We start from the raw sequence: 17,264 nt of genomic DNA, 5'->3' as shown, positions 1-17,264 counted from the left end.
CTTGAGCTTTGTACAAGGAGATAAGAACGGTTCTATTTTCATTCTTTTGCATGTTGAGTGCCAGTTGGACCAGCACCATTTGTTGAATAGGCTGTCCTTTTTCCATTGAATGTTTACTGCTCCTTTGTCAAAAATCAGGTGACCATATACATGAAGGCTCATTTCTGGATCTTCTTTTCTATTCCATTGATCCACTTGCCTATTTCTGTACCAGTACCATGCAGTTTTCAGCACAATTGCCTTGTAATATAGCTTGAGATCAGGGATAGTGATTCCCGCAGATGTTTTTTTGTTGTTAAGGATGGATTTCGCTATTCTAGGTCTTTTGTTATTGCATAGAAATTGCACATTGATATTTCCAATTCCATGAAGAACTGGGTTGGAATTTTGATGGGGATTGCATTGAATCTGTAGATTGCTTTTGGTAGGATGGCCATTTTTAAGATGTTGATCTTTCCAATCCATGAGCATGGGAGATCTTTCCATTTTCTGAGATCCTCCTCAATTTCTTTCTTTAGAGGTTTGAAGTTCTTGTCATACAGGTCCTTCACTTCCTTAGTTAGAGTCACACCAAGGTATTTCATAGTTTTTCTAACAAATGTGAAGGGTACCTTTTCCCTAATTTCTTTCTCCACATGTTTGTCCTTTGAGTATAGAAAGGCTACTGATTTGTGTGAGTTAATTTTGTATCCGGCCACTTTGCTGAACTTGTTTATCAGCTGTAGGAGTTCTCTGGTGGAATTTTTGGGGTCACTCAATTACACTAGCATGTCATCGGCAAAGAGTGATGTTTTTATCTCTTACTTTCCGATTTGTATCCCCTTGATCTCCTTTTGCTGTCTAATTGCTCCAGCCAGGACTTCCAGTACTATGTTGAATAGGTAGGGAGAGAGTGGGCAGCCTTGTCGAGTCCCTGATTTTAGTGGGATTGCTTCAAGTTTCTCGCCATTAAGTTTGATGTTGGCTGTTGGTTTGCTGTATATTGCTTTTATTATGTTTAAATATGGGCCTTGGATTCCTGTTCTTTCCAGGACTTTCAACATGAAGGGGTGTTGGATTTTGTTGAATGCTTTCTCAGAATCTAGTGAGATGACCATGTGATTTTGGTCTTTAAGTTTGTTTATATGGTGGATTACATTGCTGGATTTCCTTATGTTAAACCATCCCTGCATCCCAGGGATGAAGCCTACTTGGTCATGATGAATGATAGTTTTGATGTGTTCTTGGATTCGGTTTGCAAGGATTTTGTTGAGTATTTTTGCATCAATGTTCATAAGTGAGATTGGTCTGAAGTTCTCTTTCCTTGTAGGGTCTTTGTGTGGCTTAGGTACGAGGGTTATTGTAGCCTCAAAAAATGAGTTGGGTAATATTCCATCTGATTCTATCTTTTGGAATAGTTTGGCGAATATTGGTGTTATATCCCCAATAAATATCTGATAAAATTCTGCACTGAACCCGTCTGGACCTGGGCTTTTTTTGGTTGGGAGGCTTTTGATGACTTCTTCTATTTCTTTAGGTGTTATAGGGTTTTTTAGATGGTTTACTTGGTCCTGGTTAAACTTTGGGACCTTGTATCTGTCTAGGAATTCGTCCATTTCCTCCAGATTTTCCAATTTTGTGGAGTATAAGTTTTTGTAGTAGGATCTGATGATTTCTTGAATTTCCTTAGTTTCAGCATTTGACAAAATCCAACACCCCTTCATGTTAAAAGTCCTGGAAAGAACAGGAATCCAAGGCCCATATTTAAACATAATAAAAGCAATATACAGCAAACCAACAGCCAACATCAAACTTAATGGCGAGAAACTTGAAGCAATCCCACTAAAATCAGGGACTCGACAAGGCTGCCCACTCTCTCCCTACCTATTCAACATAGTACTGGAAGTCCTGGCTAAAGCAATTAGACAGCAAAAGGAGATCAAGGGGATACAAATCGGAAAGGAAGACATAAAAACATCACTCTTTGCCAATGACATGCTAGTGTAATTGAGTGACCCCAAAAATTCCAACAGAAAACTCCTACAGCTGATAAACAAGTTCAGCAAAGTGGCTGGATACAAAATTAACTCAAACAAATCAGTAGCCTTCCTATACTCAAAGGACAAACATGTGGAGAAAGAAATTAGGGAAAAGGTACCCTTCACAATCGTTACAAAAACTATGAAATACCTTCGTGTGACTCTAACTAAGGAAGTGAAGGACCTGTATGACAAGAACTTCAAACCTCTAAAGAAAGAAATTGAGGAGGATCTCAGAAAATGGAAAGATCTCCCATGCTCATGGATTGGAAGGATCAACATCTTAAAAATAGCCATCCTACCAAAAGCAATCTACAGATTCAATGCAATTCCCATCAAAATTCCAACCCAGTTCTTCATGGAATTGGAAAGATCAATGTGCAATTTCATATGGAATAACAAAAGACCTAGAATAGCGAAATCCATCCTAAACAACAAAAAAAAACATCTGCGGGAATCACTATCTCTGACCTCAAGTTATATTACAAGGCAATTGTGCTGAAAACTGCATGGTACTGGTACAGAAATAGGCAAGTGGATCAATGGAATAGAAAAGAAAATCCAGAAATGAGCCTTCATGTATATGGTCACCTGATTTTTGACAAAGGAGCAGTAAACATTCAATGGAAAAAGGACAGCCTATTCAACAAATGGTGCTGGTCCAACTGGCACTCAACATGCAAAAGAATGAAAATAGTCCCGTTCTTATCTCCTTGTACAAAGCTCAAGTGTAAGTGGATTAAAGATCTCCACATTAAACCAGATACACTGAAACTATTAGATGAGAAAGTAGGGAAAACCTTAGAACACATATGCACAGGAGAAAATTTCCTGAACAAAACACCAATGGCTCAAGCTCTAAGGTCAAAGATTAACAAATGGGACTTAATGAGATTTCAAAGTTTCTGTAAGGCTAAGGACATCGTCAAGAAAACAAAACGGCAACCAACAGAATGGGAAAAGATCTTTACCAAAACCACATCAAATAGAGGCCTAATATCCAAGGTGTACAAGGAACTCAAAAAGCTAGACGCCAGAGAATCAAATAACCCTATTAAAAATGGGGTACAGAGCTAAACAAATCATTTTCAGTTGAGGAACACCGAATGGCCGTGAAACATCTGAGGAAGTACTTGACATCCTTAGCCATCAGGGAAATGCAAATCAAAACAACCCTAAAATTCCACCTCACACCAGTCAGATTGGCCAAGATCCAAAACTCAGATGACAGCAGATGCTGGAGAGGCTGCGGAGAAAGAGGAACACTTCTCCACTGTTGGTGGGGTTGCAAGCTAATACAACCACTCTGGAAATCTGTCTGGCGATACCTCAGAAAATTGGATATAGTACTACCTGAAGACCCAGCTATTCCACTTCTGGGCATATACCCCAGAGACACTTTTAATACACAACAAAGATATATGCACCACAATGTTCATAGCGGCTCTATTACAATAGCCAGAAGCTGGAAGGAACCCAGATGTCCTTCAGAAGATGAATGGATACAAAAATTGTGGTACATATACACAATGGAATACTACTCAGCCACCAGAAACAATGACTTAACCAAATTCTTAAGAAAATGGCTGCATCTAGAGAAGATCATCCTGAGTGAGATAACCCAGTCACAAAAGAACAGACATAATATGCAGTCACTGATAGTGGGATGCTAACCCCAGAGGCTTGCACTCCCCCAGAAACAACTCACAGACTGTATGAAGTCCAAGAAATAAAGAAAACAAAAAATATCCATATATTCACAAAACAAGAAGACTTTGACTATTTCCATGTTGCGTTTTGTTTTGCATGTACTTTACGCTTATTGCAACTAGTAGGTTTTCAATGCATACTTTCAAGCCCTTGAAAAAAATCAAGTACTGACTAAAAAACATATTCACATGGTTTTATGTAAAATTTATTTTAATGTCTGAAAAAACAGTACTGACAAAAATGTATAATTTTAAGCAAAAATTGTTTAAAATCTGTACATTTATCTTTGTTTTGCAAAATAAAGTCGTTTAAAAAATTAAAAAAAAGAATATGACTCAGAAAAAAAAAGAAAAAAGATGGATAGGAAGAAAACAGTAAAAGGAAGGAAGGAAGGTAGGAAAGAAGAAAGAAAGGAAGGAAGAAATTAAGAGAGAAGTGATAATAATGGGAAGGAAATTAAAGAACCCCTTGTTATCAGGCTGAGTATAGGCATATTTCTGAAATGGACAGCTTCTAGAGGAAACTAGTTGTTATCCAAAGGGGACAAGATTCCCAAAGTGTTGAACAAGGGCTCTGTTAATTTATATCTGCTAAGTAAGTCAGCATTTAGTGTATTTTCCAAATGAAGAAATGTGTCCTAAACTGTGCCAAAGCTCCATGTTTGGACTGTTCACTGAATAATTCTGAGCCACACTTTGGAGTAGTCCCCTGTATGTGTAGGGATTAAAGGTATAGAGACTCGGAAAGCTATGGATGGGGGAAAACATTTAAGGTCTGTTTCTTGGAGTAGAGATTCAACTACAAAGAGGAATCTTGGTGAGATGGAAGAAACTACTGATATCCACAGTGAGTGGGGCACTATGGTTCCTTATTGCGTTGATGGCAACAATCATATGAGGGCACCTTGGTCTTGCTTGTCCCAACTTCCCATCATTTCTTGGTAGGTCACAGAAAGCCAACATGTGAGTGTTTGAAACTGAGCTAATTTCTTCTTCAAAAGAAGCAAGTGCTCAAAAACACTGAGTAATCACTCTAATCCCTCAGACTGATACTGTTTATGACTCAATAGAATTAATGACATAGCTCATGCTTCTCAAATTCTGTAAAAATGCAGGGCTACTTTTATTAGTTTGCGTTGAGTGAAAGTTCTAAGGGATATTAAGGGTTCACTATAGGAAGCAAGTATAGTTTTGGTTGCTGTTATGGTCTCTTCTTACCTCATAGTATATTACACACTTCTAGTGAACTCATAAGCAGGTATAATGTTTCTAAATACAAAATAAAATATAAACTTAACAAATGGTCTGGAGTAACACACCACTGATTTCTATCCCACCTTTCTATTTTACAACAGTTTTGTGTGGACACTAGTATTCATTGAATAATAAAATAGTGTAGATGTCAGAGAAAAACGTGCAAGAGTTAGTTGTTGTATATTGATGTTCCCACCATATTCATTTAGAGGATGTATAATAAAGGTCTCCAGGCTATGCAGTAATCAGTTTTACAAGAAGATCTTCCTGTAACTCTTAATCGCTTCTGATATTTAATTTGATACTATATAATTCCTTTACCCAAACATCCCTGATTTGCAGACTTCTCTCCAAGGACCTGAGTAAACAATTTTACATACCTATAACATAAGTACAATTTAACAATCTTGAAAAATAATCACAGTATTTTTATGGTGGTGGTACTAATTCAGACAGCAAACAATAATAAATGTTTCTCATTACCCAGATCTTCACAAGCAGAATATGTTGCTGTTTATGTTCTTGGCAAATCTGATAGGATAAAATGGCACAGATATTTTTTATTCTAAAAACTGAAAATATATTTTGATTATTTGTTAAGGCCTGGGTGATAGCTGCCTGTCTAGCCAGCCAATTTATTCTTTTACAAAGAAACTTTTAATAATTTGCTGTTTCAAATGTTGTAAGGAAATTTCCATGTGCTGTCACTAGGAAATTTTCTCATTCACAAGTTAATGCCATGTTTTGTTTTGTTCTGTGCTTTGGTGTCTTTAAAAATCAATCACAATACACATGAGTTAGAACTACTTTGTATAGCTAGCTACAAAAAGTCTGGACCTAAAATGATCACATAAGAGCACCATCTGCACCTTTGTATGAACTCTTATGCAATTGTTATTTCATAACTTCTCTTGAGATGGAACCCAATATAAGTGAGACAAATTCACCAATATAAAATCATTTGGAATGTGACTTTCATTTGGAGGAAGAGATGACTAAATTTTTAAGTTCCTAGGCCTCTTTGTGAATTGACATTCTACTAGGTTGAAATCGTCATGTATCTGTGTAATAGACATCCTATTTGGCAAGTTAAGGCATTCTAGGCAAGACAATTCTCCAAGCATAGTTGAATAACACAACAAATGAAAATAGGATAAGAGTGCAACAAAGATATGTTCCTAAGGAAATTCTCTTTCTCTAAATTGTGAATGATGAAATATTTTGGCACAGATGTTGTTAGATTTCAGACATAAAAGCTCTGGAGCAATTTGATTCATGTCCCAATTAGATTGAATGTATCTTCTGGAAGCCTGGTAGATATATCTTATGGCATATTTTCAAAGAAACATGTCTTTATGACTAAGATTGGTATTTGTGTGGTTTAAGGCAACTCCTGGACTTTTCATATTTCTTTCTTTCTTGTTTTTTTGAGACATAGTATCTTTATAGATTTATGGCCTGCATTCTCTCATGTATACCAGGGAAATACTCAGACTAACAGATAGACTTTTGTCTATGCATCCAGAGTTCTGAGATTAAAGGCATTTTTATCCCCAACCCTCCTTTTTATCTTTAAATTTTTTTCATGCATTTTATTTCATATTTGGAGGTCTTTCCATTTAGATCTATATCCCATTCACAGATTTTCTAACTAGCTTTTTGTTTATATTTATTAATTTTTTAAATATTAGTCAAAATGTTTAATGTAAGGCAATATATCGAACTAGGAAACTCATGATATGAAAATGAAGGCAACAGAAAAATTAAACTTCTCTCAAACGAGTAAGACTTAAATTCAGTGTATTCTCTACATGCAACAATTTTCTTAAGAATTTGGTTAAGTCATTGTTTCTGATGGCTGAGTAGTACTCCATTGTGTAAATGTACACAATTTTTGTATCTAGATAATATCATCCTGAGTGAGATAACCCAGTCACAAAAGAACAGACATAATATGCAGTCACTGATATTTGGATGCTAACACCAGGGGCTCAGACTGCCCCAGACAAAACTCACAGACTGTGTGAAGTTCAATAAAAAACAAAACAAAAAAAAAAAAAAAAAAAGTCATGCTCAATCCTTACGCACCAAGAAAACGTTGATTAATTCCGGGTTAAATCCTGTTTTACACTTACATTTTGCGCATTGTAAATAGTAAGATCTTAATGCAGAGTATCAAACCTTAAAAAAAAAGAAAGCCAACCAGCAGCAACTTCAGGGCACAGACCAGAGCCTGGCCCATCTGCCACCCAGACGAGCAGGTCCTAAAGGTTTAAAAACTGGTGAGTAGGATATCTAGGCAGCCAGGGAGCAGAGAGATCTCTGCGGAGTGCACACGAAAAGCGCACCCCCGGCCCTGCCTGATCCAGGGACCAGGAACACAACTTTGGAACTTCTGTTTCCACCCGATGGCGACTTCAGGGCGCAGAACAGAGCCCGGCCCATCTGCCACCTGGACCAGTGGAAATCCAGGGAAACAGACCAGATACAAAAAAAAAAGGCAACAACACATCACTGAAAACTAAATGGCAAGAGGAAAGTGAAAGAGTATATCCTAAGGAATCCAAGACAACCTGGCAACACCAGAACACAGCTCTCCCATAACAGCAAACATTGGAATGACAAACACTTCAGAAAAAGAAGACACAGACCTGAAATCATACCTCAAGATGCTGATAGAGATACTTAAACAAGAACGGGAAGAAAAGCAAAAAGATTCAAAAGCTTTTAAAGAGAAAACAAGAAAAACACTCAAAGAACTCAAAGAACTAGAGGAAAACAGAACCAAAGAGATGAAGGAATGGAAAAGGGAATTTAAAAAAGAAATTGACACAATAAAGAAAACCCTAAACGAGATAACCCTAGAGGTAGAACACCTAAAAAAGAAATCAGGAGTCACAGAAGCAAGCATTTCCAATAGATTACAAGAGATCAAAGAGAGAATCTCGGGGGCAGAAGACAACATTGTAAACATAGAAAAAACAGCCAGAGAAGATGCAAAAAACAAAAAGGTCCTAACCCAAAATGTCCAGAAATCCAGGACACAATGAGAAGACCGAACCTAAGGATAATAGGAATAGAAGAGGGAGAAGAGTATCAACTAAGAGGCACAATAAATATCTTCAACAAAATCGTAAAAGAAAAGTTCCCTACCCCCAATAATGAGATGATCACGAGCATAAAAGAAGCCTTCAAAACACCAAATAGGTTGGACTAGAAAGGAAATACCTCCTGACACATATTAGTCAAAACACCAAGTGCCCAAAGCAAAGAAATAATACTAAAAGCAATAAGGGAAAATGTCAGGTAACATATAAAGGCAGGCCAATCAGAATCATACCAGATTCTGAAAAGAGACTATGAAAGCTAGAGGAGCCTGGACAGACATCATGCACACCCTAAGAGAGCACAAGTGCCAGCCCAAGCTGCTATAAACAGCAAAACTATCAATCACCATAGATGAAAAGATGAAGATATTTCAAGACAAATCAAAATTTACACAATATTTGACCACAAACCCAGAACTACAATGAATTATAGGTGGAAAACCCAATACAATGAGGGAAAATACAGCCTAGTAAAAAAAGAAAACTCTTCAACAAGAAAACCAAAAGAAGAAAAAGACACAGACACAACTCAACCCACAAAAGCAATAATAGCAAGAAAAAGAAACCACTATTCCTTGATATCTATTAACATAAATGGACTCAACTCCCCAATAAAGAGACATAGGCTATCAGACTGGATACATAAACAAAATCCAGCCTTTTGCTACATACAGAAAACTCATCTCAGAGACAAAGACAGACACTATCTCAGAGTGAAAGGTTGGGAAAAAAACTTCCAAGCAAACAGCCCCATGAAGCAAGCTTGAGTGGCTATTCTAATATCGAATAAAGTAAATTTCCAACCAAAAGTTATCAAAAAAGAAAAGGAAGGACACTTTTTACACATTACCGGGGAAATCTGTCAGGAGGAACTCTCAATCCGTAACATATATGCTCCAAATAAAAAAGCACCCGCAATCATAAAAGAAACCCTACTAAAGCTCAAAAAATACATTTCACTCCACACAATAATAGTGGGAGACTTTAATACCCCACTCTCACCAAAGGACAGATCATGGAAACAGAAACTAAACAAGGACACTGCAAAACTAGCAGAGACTTTGAACCAACTAGAATTAATAGATATATACAGAAAATATAATCTTAAAGTAAAAGAATACACATTCTTCTCACAACCCCATAGGACCTTCTCGAAAATTGACCACATAATTGGACACAGAACGAGATTAAATCGATATAATAAGATTGAAATACTCCTATACATCCTCTCAGATCACCATGGTCTATGGCGGGTCTTTAACAACAACAAAGACAACAAAAACACCACATACACATGGAAACTAAACAACACTCTGTTAAACAATAGCAGGGTCAAAGAAGAAATAAAGAAAGAAATTAAAAATTTTCTAGAATTCAACAAAAACAAAAACACAACATACACAAACCTATGGGATGCAATGAAAGCAGTACTGAGAGGAAAACTCATAACCCTAAGTGCTTCCAAAAAGAAATTGGAGAGAGCTTACATCAGCAACCTGAGAGCACAGTTAAAAGCCATAGAACAAAGGAAGCAGATATACCCAAGTAGAGTAGATGGCTAGAAATAATCAAAATTAGGGCAGAAATAGAACAAATAGAAAGAAAATGAACCATTGAAAAAATCAACAAAACCAAAATTTGGTTCTTTGAGAAAATCAAGAAGATTGATAAACCCCTAGCCAGACTAACTAGAGGGCAAAGAGAGAGTATACAATTTGACAAAATCAGAAAGGAAAGTGGAGACATAACAACTGAAACAAAGGAAATTCAAGAAATCATCAGATCTTACTACAAAAACTTATGCTCCACAAAATTGGAAAATCTAGAGGAAATGGATGAATTTCTAGACAGATACAAGATCCTAAACTTAAACCAGGACCAAGTAAACCATCTAAATAACCCTATAACACCTAAAGAAATAGAAGAAGTCATTAAAAGCCTCCCAACCAAAAAACACCCAGATCCAGATGGGTTCAATGCAGAATTTTATCAGACATTTATTGCAGATATAACAACAATACTCTCCAAACTATTCCAAAAGATAGAATCAGATGGAATACTACCTAACTCATTTTTTGAGGCTACAATAACCCAATAACTAGACCACACAAAGACCCTACAAAGAAAGAGAACTTCAGACCAATCTCACTATGAACATTGATGCAAAAATACTCAACAAAATTCTTGCAAACCAAATCCAAGAACACATCAAAATGATCATTCACCATGATCAAGTAGGCTTCATCCCTGGGATGCAGTAAAGGTTTAATATAAGGAAATCGATCGATGTAATCCACCATATAAACAAACTCAAAGAAAAAAATCACCTGGTCATCTCACTAGATGCTGAGAAAGCATTTGACAAAATTCAACACCCCTTCATGTTAAAAGTCCTGCAAAGAACAGGAATCCAAGGTCCATACTTAAACATAATAAAAGCAATATACAGCAAACCAACAGCCAACATCAAACTTAACGGTGAGAAAGTTGAAGCAATCCCACTAAAATCAGAGTCTCAACAAGGCTGCCCACTCTCTCCCTACCTATTCAAAATAGTACTGGAAGTCCTGGCTGGAGCAATTAGAGAGCAAAAAGAGATCAAAGGAATACAAATCAGAAAGGAAGAGATAAAAACATCACTCTTTGCTGATGACATGATAGTTTACTTAAGTGACCCCAAAAATTCCACAACAGAACTACAACTGATAAACAAGTTCAGCAAAGTGGCCGGATACAAAATTAACACAAACAAATCAGTATCCTTCCTATACTCAAAAGACAAACGTGGAGAAAGAAATTAGCGAAAAGGTACCCTTCACAATCATCACAAAAACTATGAAATACCTTGGAGTGACTCTAACTAAGCAAGTGAAGGACCTGTATGACAAGAACTTCAAACCTCTAAAGAAGGAAATTGAGGAGGATCTTAGAAAATGGAAAGATCTCCCATGCTCATGGATTGGAAAGATCAACATCTTAAAAATGGACATCCTACCAAAATCAATCTGCAGATTCAATGCAATCCCCGTCAAAATTTCAACCCAGTTCTTTATGGAATTGGAAAGATCTATGTGCAATTTCATATGGAATAACAAAAGACCTAGAATGGTGAAATCCATCCTCAACAAGAAGAAATCATCTGTGGGAATCAGTATTACTGACTGCAAGCTATATTACAAGGCAGTTGTGCTGAAAACTGCATGGTACTTGTACAGAAATAGGCATGTGGATCAATAGAATAGAATAGAAGATCCAGAAATGAGCCCTCATGTATATGGTCACCTGATTTTTGACAAAGGAGCCGTAAACATTAATTGGAAAAAGGGCAGCTTATTCCACAAATGGTGCTGGGCCAACTGGCACTCAGCATGCAAAAGAATGAAAATAGACTCTTTCTTATCTCCTTGTACAAAGCTCAAGTGTAAGTGGATCAAAGATCTACACATTAAACCAGATACACTGAAACTATTAGATGAGAAATTAGGGAAAACCTTAGAACACATAGGCACAGGAGAAAATTTTTTAAACAAAACACCAATGGCTCAAGCTCTAAGGTCAAAGATTAACAAATGGGACTTAATGAGATTGGAAAGTTTCTGTAAGGCGAAGGACATTGTCAAGAAGACAAAACAGCAGCCAACAAAATGGCAAAAGACCTTTAACAACTCCACATCAGATAGAGGCCTAATATCCAAGGTATACAAAGAACTCAAAAAGCTAGACACCAGAGAATCACATAACCCTATTAAAAAATGGGGTACAGAGCTAAACAAAACGTTTTCAGTTGAGGAATATCGAATGCCTGAGAAACATCTGAAGAAGTGCTTGACATCCTTAGCCATCAGGGAAATGCAAATCAAAACAACCCTGAGATTCCACCTCACACCAGTCATATTGGCCACGATCCAAATCTCAGATGACAACAGATGCTGGCGAGGTTGCGGAGAAATAGGAACACTTCTCCACTGTTGGTGGGGTTGTAAACTAATACAACCACTCTGGAAATCACTCTGGCGATACCTCAGAAAATTGCACAAAAAACTACCTGAAGACCCAGCTATTCCACTTCTGAGCATATACCCCAGAGACACTTTAGTACACAACAAAGGTATATGCACCACAATATTCATAGCAGCTCTATTTATAATAGCCAGTAGCTGGAAAGAACCCAGATGTCCTTCAGAAGATGAATGGATACAAAAATTGTGGTACATTTACACAATAGAATACTACTCAGCCACCAGAAACAATGACTTAACCAAATTCTTAAGAAAATGGCTGCATCTAGAGAATATCATCCTGAGTGAGATAACCCAGTCACAAAAGAACAGACATAATATGCAGTCACTAATAATCAGATGCTAAACCCAGAAGCTCTCACTGCCCCAGAAACAATTCACAGACTGTATGAAGTCCAAGAGATAAAGAAAACAAAACAAAACAAAAAAAAATAGTCATGCTCAATCCTTACCCACCAAGAACACATTGACAAATTCTGGGTTGTACCCTGTATTACATGTACTGTCTGCTCATTGTAAAAAAAAAAAAAAAAAAAATCTTTACACACCAAGAAAACTTTGACTATTTCCAGTTTGCATCTTGTTTTATATGTACTTTATGCTCATTGTTACTGGTGGGATCTTTATCACACAATCAAACCTTTAAAAAAAAAGTACTGACAAAAAATGTATTGTATAATTCTATGCAAAAAATGCTTAAAATCTGTACATTAATTTTGTTTTGTAAATAAAGTTGTTAAAAAAAAGAAAAAGAAAAAAATGCCAAGCACTTACACAATTGTAATTGTATACATTTATGCAAAAATTTTTATTTTTTTCTTTTATCTTTGTTTTTTAAAATAAAGTTTTTTTTAAAATGGGCCTTAAATTCCTGATCTTTTCAAGACTTTTAACATGAAGGGGCATTGAATTATATTAAATGCTTTCTCAGCATCTAAAAAAATCAGTTCATTCATGAATGTTTTATTCCATATATGTTTATTCAGCTGGGCTATTTAACATCATAGCAATTGATTTCTTTCTAATTTAAAGCAAACTTTAATAAATATTAAATATTACAAATGTCAGCTTCAATTAATTCCTAATTCACCATCTGAACGTGGCCTTAAGCTTCACATTGCAGAGGTATGTGTGAGTTACAAAAGTATTTATGGAAAAATCAATAGCCACCATAGTTTCACATGATGTTTTCATTATTTTATATAACTTTATTTTGTAAAAGAAGAGATACATGTACAGATTTTAAAACCATTTTTGCATAAATATATGAATATACTTTTGTCAGTACTTGAGGTTTTTAAAGGTTTGATAGTATGCATTGAAATATTTTTAGTTACAATGAGCATATAGTACATGTAAAACAATACATAACATAGTCAAACTTTTCTTGGTGTGTAATGATTAAACATAATGATTTTTAAATACCTGAAATTGCCACAAGGCTGTCTTCTTAGCTCTGGAGTTATTAATGAATTAATGTCTAGGTGAACCCGACACTGACAAGGTGATATGCACTTTTCTTTTCCTGAGAAAGACTAAGGCTTCCAATGTCTTTGTCATTTTTAGAGCTTTATATGGTCTGATAGTTGATTCTTGGGTATTCAGAGATTTATGGGCTAATATACAATTATCAGTTACTGCATATTATGTCTGTTCTTTTGTAACTGGGTTACCTTAGGCAGGATGATAATCTGTAGATACATCCATTTTTCTAGGAATTTCATAAAGTCATTTTTTCTAAAAGCTGAGTAGTACTCAGTTGTGTAAATATACCACAATTTCTGTATCTGTTCATCTACTGAAGGGCATCAGGATTCTTTCCAGCTTCTGGCTCTTATAAATAGGGCTACTATGAACATTTTCGTGCCTGTGTCCTTATTGTACATTTGAGCATCTCTGGGGTATATGCACAAAAATGGAATACCTTGGTGTTCAGGTAGTTCTATGTCCAATTTTCGGACAAAGAGCCAGACATTTCCAGAGTGGTTGTACCAGCTTAGAACCCTACCAACTGTGGAGGAGTATTACTCTTTCTCCGAATCCTTGCCAGCATCTGCTCTCATCTGAGTCTTTTATCTTAGCCAATCTGACTGATGTGAGGTGGAATCTCAGGGTTGTTTTGATTCACATTTACCTTATGACTAGGGATGTTGAGCATTTCCTTAGGCGCTTCTCAGCAATTCGATATTCCTCAATTGGGAATTCTTTGTTTACCTCTTGACTCCATTTTAAATAGAATTGTTTGATTCTCTGGAGTCTTTTTTTTTATTTCTTTGTATGTATTGGATATTAGACCTCTATGAGATGTGGGGTTGCTAAAGATTTTTTTTCAGTCTGTCGGCTGCTGTTTTGTTTCCTTGACAGTGTCCTTAGCCTTACAGAAACTTTGCAATCTCCTTAAGTCACATTTAACGATTCTCCATCTTAGATCAAAAGTCATTGATGTTGTGTTCAGGAAATTTCTCCAGTGCCTATGTGTTCTAAGGTTTTCCCAATTTCCTCTTCTTATACACTCAGTGTACCTGATTCTATGTGGAGATTTTTGAACTACTTGTACTTGAGCTTTGTCCAAGGAGATAAGAAGATCCATTTTTATTCTTCTGTTTGCTGACTGTCAGCTCAGCTAAAACAATTTGTTTAAGAGGCTATCTTTTGGCGTCTAAGTCCGGGCAGCCAAAGAGTGTGGTTAGCAAGATGAACAAAGATGCACAGATGAGAGCAGCGATTAACCAAAAGTTAATAGAGACTGGAGAAAGAGAAAGCCTCAAAGAGTTGCTGAGAGCTAAATTAATTGAGTGCAGCTGGAAGGATCAGTTGAAGGCACACTGTAAAGAGGTAATTAAAGAAAAAGGACTAGAAAACGTTACTGTTGATGACTTGGTGGCTGAAATCACTCCAAAACCCTGGTACCCGACAGTGTAAAGAAGGAACTCCTACAAATAATAAGAACATTCCTTGCTCAGCATGCCAGTCTTTAAGGGTGAATTAGAATGTGTTGGTCTGTGGATTTATTTCTGAAAGTAAAACTTGCCATAATTAGAAATTGATTTCCCAAAATAAAGTCCTTTTTTGTATGATGGTATACAGTTTTCAGTAATGATGTATACATTGTATTGATTTTTTCCCTAAATGTGTTATTTTAATAAATATCTCATAAATGAGAAAAAAAAGAGGCTATCTTTTTTTCCATTGAATGTTTTTGGCTCATTACCAAAAGTCAAGTGACCATATATGTGAGAGTTGATTTCTGGATATTCCATTCATTTCCACTGATCTACCTTCCTATCGCTGTACCAGTACCATATGTTTGTTAACACAATTGCTTTGTAATATATCCTGCGTTTTGGGATGGTTATTTCCACAAAAGTTTTCTTGTTTCTGAGACATAATTTCTATATTCGTGTGTTAATCTTATTCCACATGAATTTGCATTGAAACTGTAAATTGCTTTTGGTAAGAAGGCCATTTTTACAATATTGATCCTTCCAATCTATGTGTATGGGAGACCTTTCTATCTTCGGAGACCTTCTTTAATTTCCTTCTTCAGAGATATAAAGTTCCTGACATACAAGTGCTTCACTTGCCTAATTGGAGTCACACCAAGGTATTTCATATTTATGTGACTATCATGAAGGGAATCTTTTCTCTAATATTTCTCCCATCATGTTTGTCTTTTGAGTAGAGGAAGGCAAATGATTTGCTTTAATTAAGGTGAAAGACTTAGTCAAGTCGAGTAGTGCCAGGGTGGGGCCAATAACAAGGCTTTCTTAATTTCATTGAAAGCCTTCTGATGTTTGGGTGCCAAGTTAAATATTTTCCCTTCCTTAGTCAGAGAAAATAAGAGAGCTCTGAGCATGGAAAACACAGGGATTCATAGTCTACAAAACATAGCCGTACCTAGGAACTTCCTCACCTGTTGAGAGATAGTAGGCACAGGAATCTGTGTGATCATTTTCTTCCTGGCCTCTGTCAGGCACTGATTTCCCTTCCTCAGTGAATAACCCAGATAAGTTACTTCAATCTGGCAAAGCTGGGTTTGTTTGGCTGAGACCCAGTGCCCAAACTCACCCAGTTCCATGAGTAATTTCTAAGTCACATGGACACATTCTTCTTTAGTGGAGGTAGACAGGAGCATGTCATCTACATTCTGCAGGAGGGTTACACTGGGATTTTCAGTCCTAAAATTAGCCAGGTCCAAATGTTATGCTTCATAAAAAGAGTGAGTGAATTTTTGAATCCTCAGGGCAACCTAATCCAAGGTATTTTGACCAGTTTATCTAGTATCTGGATCCCTCCACTCAAAGGCAAAAATAGGTCGATTGTTGGTATGAAGCCTTAGGCAGAAAAATGTATCCTTTAGATCAAGTACAGAAGAACATTGCTGTTAATATGGGAGGGAAATAAGGAGATTATAAGACTTTGGAACAGTTGGATGTATGTCTAGTACTCTCTTATTTATCTCTCTCAAGTCTTAAACTGGTCTATAATTGTTTGTGTTGGGTGTTCTCAGTGGCAACAAAGGGGTGTTCCAAGGCGATTCCAATGGTATAGATATGTCCAGGAAAAGGAGCCTTTGTATATACGATAGCATCCCTTCCCTGGTTTCTTTACTCATTGGGTACTGCTGGACCCCAATGGGGATGCTGTCTGATTTAGGCTCCATTACCACTGGTGGAACCCTCATTGCCATTCCCATGCCCTCTGTCTCTGCCCAGGCTTGAGGAAAGTTAGACAGCCACCAATCCACATTTTGAGTTACCTCTTTTTTGGTTGCTCATGCAATCTATATTCATCCTTTAGTTTTAGAGCCAATGTCATGGTTGTGGGTTCTTCGCATCTCATCTCAGGTCCAGTTGGGATAAACTTCGTTTGGGCTCTTAGCTTAGTCAATAAGTCTCTTTCAAGCTGAGGAGCTGGACACTCAGGGGTGACCAAGAAACGGTGGGAAACTTGGCCTCTTCCTAAGTCCACAGTATGCAAAGTAGTTCATGAATACTGTTTTTGTTCAGTGGTCACATACACTGTGGTCTTTTTTGTGCCCAATTTCCCTAAAGGCACAGAATATTTGGCTCAAGTATATACCAGAAAGTACAAGGGGGTCCACTCCAAAGTTTTGGTTACCCTAGACTCATTGAGGGGAACCGAGTCCCATCCCCT

The 17,264-nt window shown here is 36.8% G+C and overlaps 1 pseudogene across 1 annotated transcript; it reads left to right on the top strand.

The window, feature by feature from the left end:
* Positions 1-14,795: 14,795 nt before the first annotated feature.
* Positions 14,796-15,164, top strand: LOC308413520 (transcription and mRNA export factor ENY2-like; annotated as a pseudogene). The gene has a single exon. The product of its transcript is annotated as a transcription and mRNA export factor ENY2-like (transcript).
* Positions 15,165-17,264: the final 2,100 nt, after the last annotated feature.

Source organism: Micromys minutus (assembly GCF_963924665.1).
Source record: "Micromys minutus genome assembly, chromosome: 32".
In the NCBI taxonomy this organism is placed as follows: domain Eukaryota; kingdom Metazoa; phylum Chordata; class Mammalia; order Rodentia; family Muridae; genus Micromys; species Micromys minutus.
The sequence above is the reverse complement of the archived record's forward strand: the minus strand, read 5'-3'. Positions and strand labels throughout refer to the sequence as shown.